The sequence below is a fragment of the Procambarus clarkii genome, chromosome 45 (assembly GCF_040958095.1).
Source record: "Procambarus clarkii isolate CNS0578487 chromosome 45, FALCON_Pclarkii_2.0, whole genome shotgun sequence".
Lineage (NCBI taxonomy): Eukaryota > Metazoa > Arthropoda > Malacostraca > Decapoda > Cambaridae > Procambarus > Procambarus clarkii.
In genome coordinates, this window is record NC_091194.1 from 10,729,961 (window position 1) to 10,748,937 (window position 18,977).

General features: G+C 39.5%; 1 pseudogene; it reads left to right on the top strand.

Moving 5' to 3' along the window:
• The first annotated feature begins 434 nt into the window (after positions 1-434).
• LOC123770014 (uncharacterized) lies at positions 435-17,595 on the top strand (annotated as a pseudogene).
• The last annotated feature ends 1,382 nt before the right edge of the window (positions 17,596-18,977 follow it).

Sequence of the window (18,977 nt, forward strand, 5' to 3'; positions counted from 1 at the left end):
ATTCAATAATAGTAAGATAAAGCAATGAGGACCAAATGGGAGACCAGTGATCAGATGAATATTACAGACTCAAGGGTAGCCTTCTCTTCTTGTATATAAATGAAAAAATAAATTCGTTTGTTTAATTCTAATGCTTGTAGGCGAAAAGTTGTGAACGCCAGCTAGCGCACAAGTACATGAGCGCCCAAAATACTTTTACACAAAAGACATGTACAGACAGGCGTGTGGCTTCTGACTTCTTTTTTATTGATTAATATTAAATATTAGGCGCTTACCTATAATAGTTATCATTTTATACATGTATAACTCTCACATAATAAATATAAAAGGAGTTTATCCAAAAACTGACAGAAGTGTTGTGTTTTGTGCGTTGTATCGTGTTTGTGGGCATTCGGGTGTGTTGTGTTTACGCTGGCGGGCGGCGTCCTTACCAACTCCGGATTATGTCTATTACATCACTAAACTTCATTTAATAACTATATGCCTGTTAAATAGAAGATTTTAATTGTTAATAGCATTATATTGTCGTTTTAATATGGAACACGTACACATATGCGAAACGTCGAAAGCTGGTGTCCGAAGTGGTAAAAATATTAGTGTGCGATGTTGTCAATGTACGGAGTGTCTTGTATCCATTTTGAGTGGGGAGTCCGTATAAACAACTGGACCTCTACCCTTCAGACCGAACAATTTGCCTTGCTTCTTGCACTGAAATGTGTAAGTCTCAACTTGAAACATTAATTGTAATTGACTATCATCCTTAATTGCTCTCAACTCTTTAAGACAAAACTGTAACATGCTGTCTGAAGTTTTTAGTTTAGTTCATTTATTATGGACCCCATACCCATCTTGTGGGCGGTAGTGGAAAGGGTTACAGAGGCACATAATGGGCTCAGGGACTGAACCCCACAATTCATTTAGCTAAGCAAGTTACAATCTTGATGAGCTAGTTACAAAATTCAATATAAGTCGTCACATCAACAATGGGTTCAAGATCGACCTCAAGTACAGGTTCTAAATTAAGCAACTGACATATGTGGAGAGCTAGTGTCAAAATTTATATGTTTGTCTGAAGCTACACAAATACTACAACAGTTATAACGATGGTTAAGAGTTCATTTCATGTAGACTCCATCTCATGTTGGCCTCTGAATGCATGATAAAGCTGATTGATGAGTTAGCCAAAGAATCTGCCTTTAAAGGAGAAATTGAGGATAACCTTGGACTGTCAATAAGCAGTCTCAAGAGCAATAATACACCAAGAACTTCAACCAAATCTTGTAGGTCAGAGGCAAAGTGAAATCGACACCAGTAATTCCATCTATCATCATACTATCATGCAAGAGGAGCCACACATTGATGGATCATCCAATATAATCGGCAGACTTCTAGATGTTACTATTGCTCGGCTTAGACTCGGTTACAAGTATCTCTGGAAATTCTCATTACCTGCTGATGTAGACCTGACCAAATGTAAACTGTGTCAACAAAATTATTCGCACACCCTCCGTCACTATGTGAGAGAGTGCAAAAAGATAGGTGAATTCAGAGGCAATTCTATAACAAATGTTCAAGAGATGTGTAAATACTGTATTTCATTCAAAATGATCTGCTGCCAGAATTTTTTTTTTTGAGATATATACAAGAGTTGTTACATTCTTGTACAGCCACTAGTACGCGTAGCGTTTCGGGAAGGTCCCTGGAATACGATCCCCGCCGCGAAGAATCCTTGTTACAACTAAGTACACATTATACTGTTGCGTTAAACAGAGGTTAAGGATTTGCGCCCAGTAAATCCTTCCCCGGCCAGGATATGAACCCATGACAAAGCGCTCGCGGAATGCCAGGCGAGTGTCTTACCACTACACCACGGAGACTGAGAAAAAGATGTAATGTACCCAGTTTGCTAACTGTAGGTAGTAACTAAGTGACTGTAACCTATCCACCGCTGCCCACTGGATGGGGGGGCAGTGTGCAGGACAAACATATCAATTGTGACACTAGCTCTCCACGTATGTCAGTTGCTTAATTAGAAACTGTACTTGTGGTTGATCTCGAGCCCATTGTTGATGTGACGATGTGCACTGAATTTTGTAACTAGCTCATCAAGATTGTAACTTGTTTAGCTAAATGAATTGTGAGGTTCAGTTCCTGAGCCCATTGTCTCTGTAACCCTTTCCACAAGATGGGTATGGGGTGCATAATAAATTAACTAAACTAAAAGGCTAGGATGTATTAAGTTAGGCTGCATTAGTCTCAGTTGGGTTGGGTTAGGTTGGTTTGGCTTAGGTTAAGGTGGATTAAGTTAGGTAAGGTAGGTTTCAAAATCCGTTGGGAGCTGCACACATTCAGGAGTACTTCGCTGGGTGCTCCCTGGCACTGCCCCTGCACTGGCAGTGTTACTTCTTCAAGCTATTATCTTGTTTCATATACCCTGGTCACTCATAATTTGTATTGTATATATTACAACATTTTTGCATCCATGTATATAACTTATGTAAATTAGCAGCTTGCTTTATTTGCTAGTTTGCTATGAAATAAGTTTTAGGAATTATAATAAAAACTTGGATGAAGATATATAATAGTACAGTACAGTACTGTTATTAATTTGGGAACTAATAATAATATTATGAGGAGAAAGGCTTGCCTCGAAAAACAAGACAATGATGGCTCTTTTTGACTTGCAGGTTCGACTTGTTTGACTTCAGTGTTTGGTACTAGTATGGGAGGAGTTGGATTTGTTCTTGGATGCAATTACTGGCAATCTGAGAACCTCATCTTCAGAACTGTGGGTGCAGATAGCTCTATTCAGGCTATGTGTAAAACTCTGTTTACTGCCATCACCCTCATTCTATTTGACACGCAGATTGTGGTGAGTAGTTGTTATTGCATGCCTAATAGACGATAGTTTTCATCTTCACATTGTTTTAGATAAATTACGTTTTATTATGCTAAGATAGTGATGTGATCCAGAGATTTGAGGTTGGCCTTTCCTAGCTGGAAATGGCCTTTATCCCATGCAATACTCCAACAATTTTTCATTAATTTTTTTTCCCCTCAGGGCAGTGTAATCATCATGGCACTTCACCATGGAATGAAGCAGCTTGATCTGGAGGAGTTGTTAACTCCTGGTTAACAAGTGTAGGCTCTCCAATGCTGTTATCCTGGGCAGTCATTGCATACCTGGGGGTGAGATCTTGTTCTGAATTCTTTTCACATTGGAGGATAATAGACACGTGATGATTCGGTGTTCTAGGTTGTAGGGTTTGCCATAACTTATCAATGAAATTCACAGTTTGCTAAGTAATCTTGTATGCAGGTACAGTAAATTCAGGGGTACAGTAGAGATGGGAAGTATAGTTTGGGTCCCATATAGTTTGCTGAATTGAGATTGCTCTTGTATAATAAATTTTTGTGGAACATTGTCAGAAATTGTGCATATAATTAAACTTGTAAAATTCTGATAAGACCCTTATGGAGAAAATAGGATCTTGCTATGTAAAGGATTGGTCCAAGACACTCCACTCTGAGAGCTGTGAAACGTAAGTGTGATTTGCTGGGAGAGGGATGGAGAGAGAATAAGATGTAGCTCTTGGGGAAGGAGAAAGGTCTCGACCCTTAATTATTTGTACTTGTGTAGAAGTATTTCTTGTTGCTCTTGTACTTTGTTGTACTTGCTACTATCACTCTGAATGTATACTGCATTCATAATCTCTTCTAACAGCTTATTCTGCTGTTCACATTATATTTGTTCATTATCATGCATGTTCTGATCATGTCTCCTATGGTCTTTCTCCCTTTTAGTTTTATATTATTGAGTTCCCTTAACCTATTTTTTATTGTTCAGCTTCTTTATTTCTATCACCAGTCTCAAAGCAAATTGGGGGAACTTTCTCTGCATTCTTGCTTTTCATGATGATGTGATTGAATGTCAATGCTGCACATTCTAGAATTAATCTGACAGAAGGTGACAATGTCTGTAATGCCTGACCATTGGCACTAGCATACATCACTAGCTGTAATGCTTGTGGCATTGTGTTGTATTGTCTATGTGCCCCTTCTTTGATTCCCATAACTGCCTCCGACTTCTACTCTACTGCCATTCTGGCCTCTTTTTCTTCTCCTAAAATTCATTGCTGTATATTTCATGAGAATAAACAATAGTATAATTGGGTCACTTGTGATTCAATGTTCAGAAGAGGATAGAAATACAGAAGAGTTGTATGAATAGACTGCTCCTAGTTATTCTTGACTTAGATTGAATGTTATTTAGTTATATTCCACTGCTATTATGACCCTACTGGGGTCATAATAGTGCTAGAAAGTTAGAACAGTTAGAAAATAGTGTTAGAAGAGCTTAGTTCTCAGCGACTAGTGGCAGTATATTATGGTGACAGTACAGTATAGTGGCAGTACAGTATAAATAGGCCTGGTCGAGGACTGGGCCACGGTGGTGTCGAGACCCGAAATCATAGCAAGGTATATTGACCTGTGACCATACATGACCATAGTCCTGGAAAGTCTGCTAATCTTGCCTTGAAGAGCATCCATATGATCCACTCGTAACAAAAAAAATTTACGTACATTAGTCAAAAGGCTAATTTTGTCTAAATTAATGGCATAACTACCCCATATATGAATATTTTCCTATCATAAAAATCAACATTCTCCATACAAACTAAGGAGAGAGAGAGAGAGAGAGAGAGAGAGAGAGAGAGAGAGAGAGAGAGAGAGAGAGAGAGAGAGAGAGAGAGAGAGAGAGAGAGAGAGAGAGAGAGAGAGAGAGAGAGAGAGAGAGAGAGAGAGAGAGAGAGAGAGAGAGAGAGAGAGAGAGAGAGAGAGAGAGAGAGAGAGAGAGAGAGAGAGAGAGAGAGAGAGAGAGAGAGAGAGAGAGAGAGAGAGAGAGAGAGAGAGAGAGAGAGAGAGAGAGAGAGAGAGAGAGAGAGAGAGAGAGAGAGAGAGAGAGAGAGAGAGAGAGAGAGAGAGAGAGAGAGAGAGAGAGAGAGAGAGAGAGAGAGAGAGAGAGAGAGAGAGAGAGAGAGAGAGAGAGAGAGAGAGAGAGAGAGAGAGAGAGAGAGAGAGAGAGAGAGAGAGAGAGAGAGAGAGAGAGAGAGAGAGAGAGAGAGAGAGAGAGAGAGAGAGAGAGAGAGAGAGAGAGAGAGAGAGAGAGAGAGAGAGAGAGAGAGAGAGAGAGAGAGAGAGAGAGAGAGAGAGAGAGAGAGAGAGAGAGAGAGAGAGAGAGAGAGAGAGAGAGAGAGAGAGAGAGAGAGAGAGAGAGAGAGAGAGAGAGAGAGAGAGAGAGAGAGAGAGAGAGAGAGAGAGAGAGAGAGAGAGAGAGAGAGAGAGAGAGAGAGAGAGAGAGAGAGAGAGAGAGAGAGAGAGAGAGAGAGAGAGAGAGAGAGAGAGAGAGAGAGAGAGAGAGAGAGAGAGAGAGAGAGAGAGAGAGAGAGAGAGAGAGAGAGAGAGAGAGAGAGAGAGAGAGAGAGAGAGAGAGAGAGAGAGAGAGAGAGAGAGAGAGAGAGAGAGAGAGAGAGAGAGAGAGAGAGAGAGAGAGAGAGAGAGAGAGAGAGAGAGAGAGAGAGAGAGAGAGAGAGAGAGAGAGAGAGAGAGAGAGAGAGAGAGAGAGAGAGAGAGAGAGAGAGAGAGAGAGAGAGAGAGAGAGAGAGAGAGAGAGAGAGAGAGAGAGAGAGAGAGAGAGAGAGAGAGAGAGAGAGAGAGAGAGAGAGAGAGAGAGAGAGAGAGAGAGAGAGAGAGAGAGAGAGAGAGAGAGAGAGAGAGAGAGAGAGAGAGAGAGAGAGAGAGAGAGAGAGAGAGAGAGAGAGAGAGAGAGAGAGAGAGAGAGAGAGAGAGAGAGAGAGAGAGAGAGAGAGAGAGAGAGAGAGAGAGAGAGAGAGAGAGAGAGAGAGAGAGAGAGAGAGAGAGAGAGAGAGAGAGAGAGAGAGAGAGAGAGAGAGAGAGAGAGAGAGAGAGAGAGAGAGAGAGAGAGAGAGAGAGAGAGAGAGAGAGAGAGAGAGAGAGAGAGAGAGAGAGAGAGAGAGAGAGAGAGAGAGAGAGAGAGAGAGAGAGAGAGAGAGAGAGAGAGAGAGAGAGAGAGAGAGAGAGAGAGAGAGAGAGAGAGAGAGAGAGAGAGAGAGAGAGAGAGAGAGAGAGAGAGAGAGAGAGAGAGAGAGAGAGAGAGAGAGAGAGAGAGAGAGAGAGAGAGAGAGAGAGAGAGAGAGAGAGAGAGAGAGAGAGAGAGAGAGAGAGAGAGAGAGAGAGAGAGAGAGAGAGAGAGAGAGAGAGAGAGAGAGAGAGAGAGAGAGAGAGAGAGAGAGAGAGAGAGAGAGAGAGAGAGAGAGAGAGAGAGAGAGAGAGAGAGAGAGAGAGAGAGAGAGAGAGAGAGAGAGAGAGAGAGAGAGAGAGAGAGAGAGAGAGAGAGAGAGAGAGAGAGAGAGAGAGAGAGAGAGAGAGAGAGAGAGAGAGAGAGAGAGAGAGAGAGAGAGAGAGAGAGAGAGAGAGAGAGAGAGAGAGAGAGAGAGAGAGAGAGAGAGAGAGAGAGAGAGAGAGAGAGAGAGAGAGAGAGAGAGAGAGAGAGAGAGAGAGAGAGAGAGAGAGAGAGAGAGAGAGAGAGAGAGAGAGAGAGAGAGAGAGAGAGAGAGAGAGAGAGAGAGAGAGAGAGAGAGAGAGAGAGAGAGAGAGAGAGAGAGAGAGAGAGAGAGAGAGAGAGAGAGAGAGAGAGAGAGAGAGAGAGAGAGAGAGAGAGAGAGAGAGAGAGAGAGAGAGAGAGAGAGAGAGAGAGAGAGAGAGAGAGAGAGAGAGAGAGAGAGAGAGAGAGAGAGAGAGAGAGAGAGAGAGAGAGAGAGAGAGAGAGAGAGAGAGAGAGAGAGAGAGAGAGAGAGAGAGAGAGAGAGAGAGAGAGAGAGAGAGAGAGAGAGAGAGAGAGAGAGAGAGAGAGAGAGAGAGAGAGAGAGAGAGAGAGAGAGAGAGAGAGAGAGAGAGAGAGAGAGAGAGAGAGAGAGAGAGAGAGAGAGAGAGAGAGAGAGAGAGAGAGAGAGAGAGAGAGAGAGAGAGAGAGAGAGAGAGAGAGAGAGAGAGAGAGAGAGAGAGAGAGAGAGAGAGAGAGAGAGAGAGAGAGAGAGAGAGAGAGAGAGAGAGAGAGAGAGAGAGAGAGAGAGAGAGAGAGAGAGAGAGAGAGAGAGAGAGAGAGAGAGAGAGAGAGAGAGAGAGAGAGAGAGAGAGAGAGAGAGAGAGAGAGAGAGAGAGAGAGAGAGAGAGAGAGAGAGAGAGAGAGAGAGAGAGAGATATTTGCACTTATTCTTACAGTCTTACGTATGTGAATAGCACTGTGGAGCAAGTCTTGCCATTTGTACTGTAGTATTGTCCTGTACTTTAGTGAAATGATTAAGCTCAGTCTACCCAGATAATATCTATACAATTTTAAAATAGTAAGTTCATAACCCCGCATAATCTCTATGCATGGTATTTTTCTTTTTTATTGGAGATCTTCTTACTCTAACAATGAAACCGTTTTCCACAGTTACATCTAGAGAGTAACTACTTCTTCACAGCTGCAGTGATGTTGAGTCCGGGCCATGTAGCATTTATTTTGCTTGCTATAACGCACGTAAGTTTTTCATTAATGATGTTTGAAATTAATAGTTAAATAACTTGCTAGATAAATAATATACAGTACAAAAGTCACTTGAAAAGTGATTCTTTCATTAATTTTGCCAAATGCAGTTCACGCCCAGTGTTTTACTTCTCGGTGACTACAGGAGAGTGAGATCTAGCTCTATATGCCCTGCCTCCAAGCCATTTATACCTGGCATGCTAATTACCTCTCAACATTACTATTTCCATAATTTTTATTTTTAACTCTTAAAGAGCAGTTATCATATGATAATTCACGGGATAATGCAGTTATCGTCATATGATGATTTAAACTACAGCATTTCATTCATTTTACACGTATGATGCAAATAAGTGACTATTTCACTATTAGTAATCCAATTAAAAATGTTTAAGATTGTCTTAATTTTGGAATTGCTGTATACACAGAGAGTAATCACACTACAGTGGTACCTCGGAATGCGAGTGTCCCTGTATGCGAGTTTTTCGGAAGACGAGCAGGATTTACTCCAAAAATATGTCTCGGAAGGCGAGGGTTACCTCGGGACGCGAGTTTGTTGATACGTGTACAGGCCGACTGGCGCGTGGTGGCATGGCGATCGCGCCTCAGTTTACCAGTGTCTCGTGTCCAGTGACTATCCCACCTGAATTCTTCACAATGATTTACAGTTTTTTATCGTTTTTTTGGCCATTTGAGCATAAAAGTTGTCATTATATATCTTGCCATGGGTCTCAAGAAAGCCATTGGTAAGGTTCAACCCAAGAAAATAGCTGTGAGTAGAGGCAGTAGAGGATGTCCCTTCTTGATTAAGAAAATGTGTGAAGTATGGGAAGAACTGCAAAGTTTTGTTGAAAAAACTCACCCAGATAAAGCTGTAGCAGGCCGTAGCATTGACCTTTTAAATGATAATGTGATGTCTTACTACAGACAAGTGTTAAAATGTAGGGAAAAACAAGTGTCATTAGATAAATTCTTAGTAAAACAAGCAAGTCCTAGTGGTATGCAGGCAAAATGTGCTAGAGTGTGCATACCAGTGAAGTCCTCACTGCCTGATGTGATAATGGAAGGGGACTTCCCTTCCAAACAGTAACTCCTCTCTTCCTCCCACCTCCTCACCATCTTCCATACACCTACAGCATTCAACAGCAAGGTAAGTAATAACTTGAACATAGTTTTGTAGGTTTATTTAGATGAATTAGGTATAAAAATTTAGTTTGATGTGGGGTTTTTGGGGTAGTCAGGAACGGATTAATTCATTTCCCTTTATTTCTTATGGGGAAATTAGCTTCGGAATGCGAGTTTTCGGAATACGAGGCGTCTCCAGGAACCAATTAAACTCTTAAACTGAGGTATGCCTGTATTGTGATGCATAAATGAGCAAATCCGTAGGAGCTGGAATACCCAGCGCATAGGTTCGAACCCTCATCACTGCTACGGATTTGCTAATTTCTTCGTGTTTTGCTTTAAAAATGCATCTTTTTAATGAACAAATCCACTAAGGGCTGTGATGAGGGTTTGAACCTATGCCTGGGATGTTCCCAGCTGCACCTTAGTCAACTGTGCCACGACATGGTTAAAAGAATTGCAACCTGGAGTGCTACTGTCCTCGCTAGGATCCTGAAGCTACTCCAAAGCCCAGTCGGGTTTTCACACAATTTCCCCATTCACCCGGGCTCTGTCAACCAAATGTTCTACCTCTACGCCCTTACTTCAATACACACACAAATTACAATAGCATGATATATCTAATGAACAAATTTGATCTAGAGCCTCATCACGGCTCTTGTGGATTTGTTCATTTAATATCATGCTATTGTGATTTCAGTGTGCATCTTTTTCCTCATGGAATTTGCATTTCACAGGCAAGAAGGGAAAGTTAGTATTCATGAAGAATTGACTTTTTTTTTTTTTTTTTTTTTTTTTTTTTTTTTTTTTTTTAATTATTCCTTTATTATTTTGTGTTCTTGTTTCTTTTATGATTCAGACTGCACTCAGCAAAGAAGAAAACCTCATCGCTGAGTGCCGGTATGCTGCCAGCGCAAGAAGTCTAATTGTACACATAGTCTTGATTTACCTCCTGGTCCGATGTTATCGAAACTTTGGATTAGGACTAAAAGAAAAGGGTAAGGTTTGATTGTTACTACAGTACTTTTTCCCAAACAAAAAGATTACTTAAGCAGAAGATAAAAAGCAAATAAATGCATTTGAAAGAAAAATTAAACAATAGTTAGTGAAAAAACAGGAAAGCACAATTTAAAGGAAATAAGAAAGTTCAATAAAAGGACTGATGGAAAAGTGTTTGGAATGTTAAAGATAAAAGTGAGCATATGATCAGTAGTAAAAAGGGAAATTATAGGTACAGTACCTGGAGAGACAGTACAGTACAGTCCTCTAGTTTGAAAGTTTAATTACCATTATTGACAAGTGGTGCAAATGTGAATAGGATTTGATTTGGTGGTATAAGCAGAGATACAAGTCTAAACAATAAAAGGCAGTTGAGAAAAATAGATGGAGTGGTTCTGGAAAATTTGCCAGAAGATTTGAAGTATTGCTAATGTTACGCTTGACCCCTGTGTCTGAAAATAAATTGTTGGTGTTTTAGTCCGTACAGGACCATTATGAAGTTGAGTAAAGAGTGATACTGTAGTCTGTATCAAACATGTATCGGTAAGAATGAAAAGTGTAAGGTGAGAAGGTAGGAAGAAAAACAATGGAATATAGAAAGCTGCAGAAGATGTAGTGGCAAAGACTTTCATTTTTGTCTGTTTCACCTCTTTTTTTTTTCACTATTAGGCCTTCTGCAGTTTTATTTATTCATGTAGTTTCTTCTTGCCTTCTCTACTTTCACTTCGCATTCTTGACTTAATATATTGATTTACTCCACCACTCTCTGTTTGCTAGACTGAAATGTCATCGCTTCCTTTAGTTTCAGATGTCTGGCTTACTTTTTACAGTATTGTTGTTTCTGATGATTAGAAATGAGCAATGATTACACCTCTGAATAAAAATAAAATAGGAATACTATGAGTAAAAGTTATAGTAATTTGTGTACAAAATGTAGTAGTAAAAGTATATGACAGAATAATTGGAATGGTAGAGAAAATAAATAAAATTGAACAGTGGTGAACAAGGTTAGTTGTCTGGTGGAAGAGATTGTGTGGATAAGAGACATATGTGAGAAAGTTTGTAGAGTGCATATAGCCTATATGGACTTGGAGAAAGCATATGCCTAAATTAATAGTATCAGGCCCAGGAAATTGCTGAACTTGTATGGAGTTAAGTCAAAATCAGTTAATCCCTCAAAATGCAGTCATAATTTGTTAATGTCCTAGACGAAGTGCTATGGTCAAAGTATTAGAGAGAGAAAAAAAGTGAATTTAGTGTGTAGGGTGAATAAATGGAGCACATCAAATTTGATGGATATGTTTACCTGCTTTTCGAACATTGCTGAGAACCAGGTTTGTCCGAATAGTCGAGTCCGCCCTCCTAGATGAGACCCTGGTTTGTCTGAATAGTCGGGTCCGCCCTCCTGGATGAGACCCTGGTTTGTCTGAATAGTCGGGTCCGCCCTCCTGGATGAGACCCTGGTTTGTCTGAATAGTCGGGTCCGCCCTCCTGGATGAGACCCTGGTTTGTCTGAATAGTCGGGTCCGCCCTCCTGGATGAGACCCTGGTTTGTCTGAATAGTCGGGTCCGCCCTCCTGGATGAGACCCTGGTTTGTCTGAATAGTCGGGTCCGCCCTCCTGGATGAGACCCTGGTTTGTCTGAATAGTCGGGTCCGCCCTCCTGGATGAGACCCTGGTTTGTCTGAATAGTCGGGTCCGCCCTCCTGGATGAGACCCAGGTTTGTCCGAATAGTCAGGTCCGCCCTCCTGGATGAGACCCTGGTTTGTCTGAATAGCTGAGTATGTCCTCCTGCTCCTGACAAGTCTACATGTTACGGGCAAAAATTCCTGACAATTCTATACAGATTCACTATACAGTATACTGTAAAGTAAAGGCATGCTAATACAGTGGAACCTCTATTAATGAGTTTAATCCGTTCTGGCACCGAGCTCGTTACCTGGAAAACTCGTCTTTGGAAACAAATTTCCCCATTTAAAATAAAGGAAATAAATTTAATCCGTTCCACTCCCAAAAACATCCATACTTGTATGACATTTTTTAATGTCAATATAATACTGCACATGTAATTATAAATGTTTTGTTGTACTGTTTTAACATTTACTTTACCTTATGAAGAGTCGTTGCTGGCTTGAGGGAGACGATGGGGAGGTGGGAAGGAGGAGAGGGGTTATGGTGTAGAAGGAGAATCCACCTCTGAGTCAGGCGGGCTCTCTCTTCTTGGGATTTTCACCCCACTGGGACCGGGTTGTGGTTCACTATCACTGGCTCTTCGTTTCTCTACTTTTGGAAAGAACTTTTCTATTGACAATTGCTTTTGTCTTTGTTTTAGGATGTCCCTAAAACGAGACAGCAAATTGTCATTAAACATGTTCACACATCGGGTTGTCACTGCTTGATCAGGGTGATGTTTTTCTAAGAATGCGGTCACCTTTTCAAACATTCCTAACACTTCCCTGATCTCACTTGAAGAGGCAGCAGCATCCTCCCGTACCTCCTCCTCCCCTGATGAACTCTTGTGCCTCCTCTTGATTAATCTCCTTCTGAAGTTCCAGGAGTTCCTCAGTAGTCAGTTCCTCACTGTGCTCCTCCACTAACTCCTGCACATCAGCAGCATCCAACTCCAGACCCAAAGTTTGCCCCAGAGCAACAATATCATCCACTAGATGCACTTCCAGGTCTTCCACAGGTGCAGATGCAGATGCAGGTGCAGGACCGAAACCTTCAAAGTCTCGCTCAGGGACACCCTCAGGCCACAGGTTACGCCATGCAGAGTTAAGGGTCCTCCTTGTCACTCCTTCCCAGGCATTATCGATCAAACGTAAGGCACCCAGGATATTGAAGTGGTTCTTCCAGAATTCTTTGAGGCTCAGCCGTGTATTGTCGGTCACATCAACACACCTCTCCAACAAGGCCTTCATGTAGAGTTTCTTAAAGTTTGCAATTACTTTCTGGTCCATAGGTTGGAGGAGTGGAGTGGTATTGGGAGGAAGGAACTTGATGGTGATGAACTGATTTTCAGGATACAATTCATCTCGCATCTGTGGAGGATGTGCAGGAGCATTATCAAGCACAAGCAAGGCCTTGAGTGGCAACTGTTTCTCTTCAAGATATTTCCTCACTGAGGGGCCAAAAACATCATTGATCCATTCAGTGAAGAATATCCGCGTGACCCAGGATTCCTTATTGGACCTCCACATCACATTCAGTTGCGCCTTATACGCTTTACATGCCTTGAACACGCGTGGATTTTCTGAGTGGTAGACTAGCAGCGGCTTGACCTTGCAATCGCCACTTGCATTGGCGCAGAGGACGAGAGTAAGCCGATCCTTCATCGGTTTGTGGCCAGGCAAAGATTGTTCCTCCTGTGTGATGTAGGTCCTCTTCGTCATTTTCTTCCAAAACAGGCCAGTCTCGTCACAATTAAAAACTTGTTGGGGCAAGAACTCCTTTTCAGCAACAAATTCCTGGAACTCTGGTACAAATTTCTCAGCAGCAGCTTTATCAGAGCTGGCAGCCTCCCCATGTCGCACAACACTGTGGATACCGCTTCTCTTCCTAAATTTCTCAAACCATCCACGGCTTGCCTTAAATATCTCCTCCTCTTCAGACGACGCACCTGGTGTCTTCCTGACAAGGTCCACATACAACTTCTTGGCCTTTGCACAGACAAGAGCTTCAGAGACACTATCGCCATGCAATTGCCTTTCATTCATCCAGACTAGCAGTAGCTTTTCAACCTCTTCTAGGATTTGTGGACGTTTCTTGTTAACCTTGGTAACTTCTTTAACCACCTCAAGCGTCTTAAATTGTTCCTTCCTCTTCAGAATGGTACAAATCGTTGATGAGGTCCTGCCATACTCCCTGGCGAGATCAACCACACGCACACCACGCTCGTGCTTTGCTATTATTTCCTTCTTCACTTCCACAGTAATTGTCGCTTTCTTCCCCTTGCCAACACTGTCTTTAGCAACCAGCTTCTTTGGCGACATCGTGCGTTACAAATTGCAGTCACAAAGCCACAAAAAAAACAGAAAAGCGCAAATAAATCCAGAGGGATGCTTGTCGTGTGAGATACAACAACAACACTGGCGTCGGAGGCGTCTGAGAATTTGCGAGAACCCGCGAGACGCTAGGAAGCGCCATGTGGTTTCACTCGTTAATAGAGGCGAGCTCGTCAATAGAGACAAATTTGCTGCGAGTGGCTTGCTCGTTACTGGAAAAACTCGTTAATAGAGCCACTCGTAAATAGAGGTTCCACTGTATAAGAAATGTAGAAATATATTGTATAATAAGGATGCTGAGAAAGGGTCTAGATGTTACGCAGACATCATTCCAAGACTAAATGTTAAGTTAGATAAGGTTAGGTCTCAGCCTGCACAATTTCAAATTTGGACAAATGCATAAATAGATATTCTCTTAAAGAAAATAGTTGGCCTTCTGGATCTTACACACTGCCACTTGTATCTGTTTAATTTCACATTTGATTGTACTATTGCCAAAATGCACCAATGAGACATAAATTTAGCCTGGCAGACTACTTCCCATTTTGCTGCATATCATTCTAAGGATACTTGATTCCACCTCTCTTTATAAGTCACTTTCTACTAAAAAAATAAAAACATGTTTCCTCTTGGGGTTTTGCTGCATGTTGGAGTCTTGTTTGATGCATTGTCAACATGTTTTGGAAGCCATGGTGGCAAAATGCTTCAGATTTAAAAAAAAAAAAAAATTGTAGAAGAGAGAAGATCTTTAATGGTGCACAACAAAAATGTATTGGGTCGCAGCGGTACTCTTGGCTGTGTGGCACTGTGGTCGGTCATTTGGCAGACAAGGTGTCTACTTGCGTGGGATGGGTCAGGGAGAATGGTACTTTTTAATAATGAGAAATTAGTCAGCAGGATTGGCTCTTTGTGCACTCCTTGTTATCGGAAATTATAGATTAGTTGAACATTATTTTGGTGTGTGATGGATGACTGCTAAAAGTTAATGTGAACAAAAGTAACATTTCTGTACATTAGTAGAAAGAGAAGGGAATTGTGAGTATGGGTTTAGTGTGAATGGAGATATGAATGACCTCTTTAAATACAGTACTGTTTAAATTTGTTTGAACAGTATTTTGTAATCATCTTATTCAGCATTTCTTTATACAGTACATTACCTTATAAGGGTTGAAGCAGAAATTACTTAGTATACAGTACTTTATCCTAAAAAGGTACAGTAGATAGAAAAATTATTTTATATTCCCTATTTATTGGTCATATGTTCTTGGACTTTAAATAGTCATTTTTTTACTCGATAAGAAAATCACTCTTTTTAAAATTAATTTTCAAATACAAACTAAAATACATGACTTAAAAAAAAACTAGGTAAATAAGGAGTTAACCCAGATTTATTTATTTATGCAATACTCTTCTTCCTGTGTTTCAGTATACCCACGGCAGACCACCACCACTGGAGTGCAAAGCAGTCTGGTTCAGTAATCGTGTGACACAAAATAGTTGTATCGGTATACTTAAACTAGTCCTTCAAGTGACTTATTTTACTTATCAAAGTTATAGCTCTTAAGAATAGATATTTTATTATATAAGCAAGGCCAAAGATTATGGAAAACTGTAAGAGAAGTAGTATGCAGCAATAGTATGCCTAAGTCATGTGGAATAAATGTTGATATTTTTGTTTTGTTATAATGCTCAAGTTCGAGTGATAGTAATATATATATATGTATTTTAGATGTTTGAATGATAAGTTTCAGAATATATTTACACAGTTGTTAAGGAGTGAGCAATTGCTTACACAGACCAAGAAGTAACATGTATTATTTTACCAGTTTCAGTGTGTGTATGTACTCACCTAATTGTGTTTGCTTGCTTTATTGTTGAGCTTTGGCTCTTTGGTCCCGCCTCTCGACTGTCAATCAACTGGTGTACAGATTCCTGAGCCTACTGGGCTCAATCATATCTACATTTGAAACTGTGTATGGAGTCAGCCTCCACCACCTCACTACCTAATGCATTCCATCTGTTAACTACTCTGACACTGAAAGTAATTTCTAACGTCTCTGGGGCTCATTTGGGTACTTGGTTTCCACCTGTGTCCCCTTGTTTATGTACCATGCATGTTAAACAGTTTATCTTTATCTACCCCTCTTAATTCCTCTGAGAATCTTATGGGTAGTGATCATGTCTTCCCTTACTCTTCTGTCTTCCAGTGCCATGGGTTTCATTTCCCGCAGCCTATCCTCGTAATTCATGCCTCTTAGTTCTGGGTCTAGCCTAGTTGCATACCCATGAAATTTTATGTGTGTGTGTATTCTTGTTGTGGTTGCAGGGATTGGGCTTTGGCTCTTTGGTCCCGCCTCTCAACCGTCAATCAACTGGTGTACAGATTCCTGAGCCTACTAGGTTCCATAAACTGTGTGTGTGTGTGTGTGTGTGTGTGTGTGTGTGTGTGTGTGTGTGTGTGTGTGTGTGTGTGTGTGTGTGTGTGTGTGTGAGTGAGAGAAGTTCATTCTCATGGCCAGTTTTAACAAGTTTCCATATTATCTACATCTGCAGAGAGAGTATGATGTGTATTTTGGTGCTTGATTTGTATGTTGACTTTGAATTCCTTTTTAACACATTAATGTCGAAAGTGTGGTATTAGAATTTATATGGACTGAGATTAATTTAGTTTGTCAAGTTATGGGGCCAATTGTGATAGAAATATGTGTACTTAGCCTAAAACATCTTTGTCTAAATAGGAAAGCCATATACTTATTATGCTCCCTTTGAGCAAAATTGTTCCAATTTTTTTTTTTTTTTTAAGTATAATGGTCTTTCATTTTTATTGGTGCTTTATATTATAAGTGCTTTATATTTTATCATAGTTATCATATTACTGCAATATTATGTTTAAAAAATATAATTTATATATTTTATAATTTACATAATTTTATTTATTAATTTACATAATATATATATATATATATATATATATATATATATATATATATATATATATATATATATATATATATATATTAGCGCCTTAGTGTGGCAATCCAGAGAGGAAATGCTCACTGCATCCATGGTTCCTGCCCGCCATCTGAGGAGCTGGAGGAGCTGTTCAACTTGTGACAAACAGCCTTGTACCCTGCATGTAATCAATATTGTAACTTTTTTTGTGTAATGAAATTTTCAAATAAAGTTAGATAAATATACACATATACCAACAGAATAGGGCTGGTAGGAGAAGAAAATATCAAAGTGTTCAGTGAGGATCCACAAGGTCTTCTCTGAGTACTCTTTATTTTCTGCTCCGAGGCTATGGGTCCCTACACTTGCACCAGAGGTGGTACCCCTTCTAGGTTTTTAAAAAAAAAAAAAAAAAAAAATATATATATATATATATATATATATATATATATATATATATATATATATATATATATATATATATATATATATATATATATATATATATATATATAATATATACCTAGTAGCCAGAATGCACTTCAGCCTACTATGCAAGGCCCGATTTGCCTAATAAGCCAAGTTTTCCTGAATTAATATATATTCTCAATTTTTTTTTCTTATGAAATGATAAAGCTACCCATTTCATTATGTATGAGGTCAATTTTTTTTATTGGAGTTAAAATTAACGTAGATATATGACCGAATCTAACCAACCCTACCTAACCTAACCTATCTTTATAGGTTAGGTTAGGTAGCCAAAAAAGGTAGGTTAGGTAGTCGAAAAACAATTCATGAAAACTTTGCTTATTAGGCAAATCGGGCCTTGCATAGTAGGCTGACAAGTGCGTTCTGGCTACTAGGTACGACATATATAAATTTATTTATTAAATATAATCTAATACTGTAGGTATTTTTCTATCCTTATGAAAATTAGTCTTACACATTTGTTGGACTATTAATGCAAATTTGAACAAATACCTATTGTACCTATTCAAATAGGTATGACCTATTCAAATAGGTACTTTTTCTATCCTTATGAAAATTGTTTTCCACATTTCTTGGAATATTAATGCAAATTTGAACAAATACCTATTGTACCTATTCAAATAGGTACAACCTATTCAAATAGGTACTTTTTCTATCCTTATGAAATTTTTTTTTCCACATTTCTTGGAATATTAATGCAAATTTGAACAAATACCTATTCAAATAGGTACGACCTATTCAAATAGGTACTTTCTACCTATTCAAATAGGTACTTTTTCTATCCTTATGAAATTTTTTTTTCCACAGTTCTTGGAATATTAATGCAAATTTGAACAAATACCTATTCAAATAGGTACAACCTATTCAAATAGGTACGACCTATTCAAATAGGTACTTTCTACCTATTCAAATAGGTACTTTTTCTATCCTTATGAAAATTTTTTTTTCCACATTTCTTGGAATATTAATGCAAATTTAAACAAATACCTATTCAAATAGGTACAACCTATTCAAATAGGTACTTTCTACCTATTCAAATAGGTACTTTTTCTATCCTTATGAATTTTTTTTTTCCACATTTCTTGAAATATTAATGCAAATTTGAACAAATACCTATTCAAATAGGTACGACCTATTCAAATAGGTACAACCTATTCAAATAGGTACTTTTTCTATCCTTATGAAAATTATTGTTTTCTCACATTTGTTGGAATATTAATGCAAATTTGAACATATATCTACTGTATATTATCTATTCAACTAGGTACCACCTATTCAAATAGGTACTTTTCTATATATCCTTGTAAACACAAGTCTTATACATTTGTGGGAATTTAATAATACAAATTTGTTGATGTACCTATTTATTATCACCATGGGAAGATTCATGGACAACAATGCGAGAGGTAAGGAAAAAGGACTTGCGCGTGCACACACACACACGCCCGAAACATAACTCCAAGTTTGATGTATTTCTGACCAGGGGGAAAAAGACACAGGCCGAATGGGCTTAAATTTTTTATTAGTAAATTAAATTCTGCAGAACATGCAAATAATATAAGTAGGAATTAACAAATGTAACATGTCCATCTCTGAGGACTAATTAACTTAAAATGTACCCCCGTAGTAGTAAGCATAGCCTAGACATGGCAAACACGTTCTGCAGAAACCTAATGGCAGATGAAATATAATTAGAACTAGGTATAACAGGACACAAAGGGGAAATAAAGTGTATAGACACAACACTTAACGGAGCCCTACCAAGACATAATGGGAAATCCTAGAATTAACAGGCGGG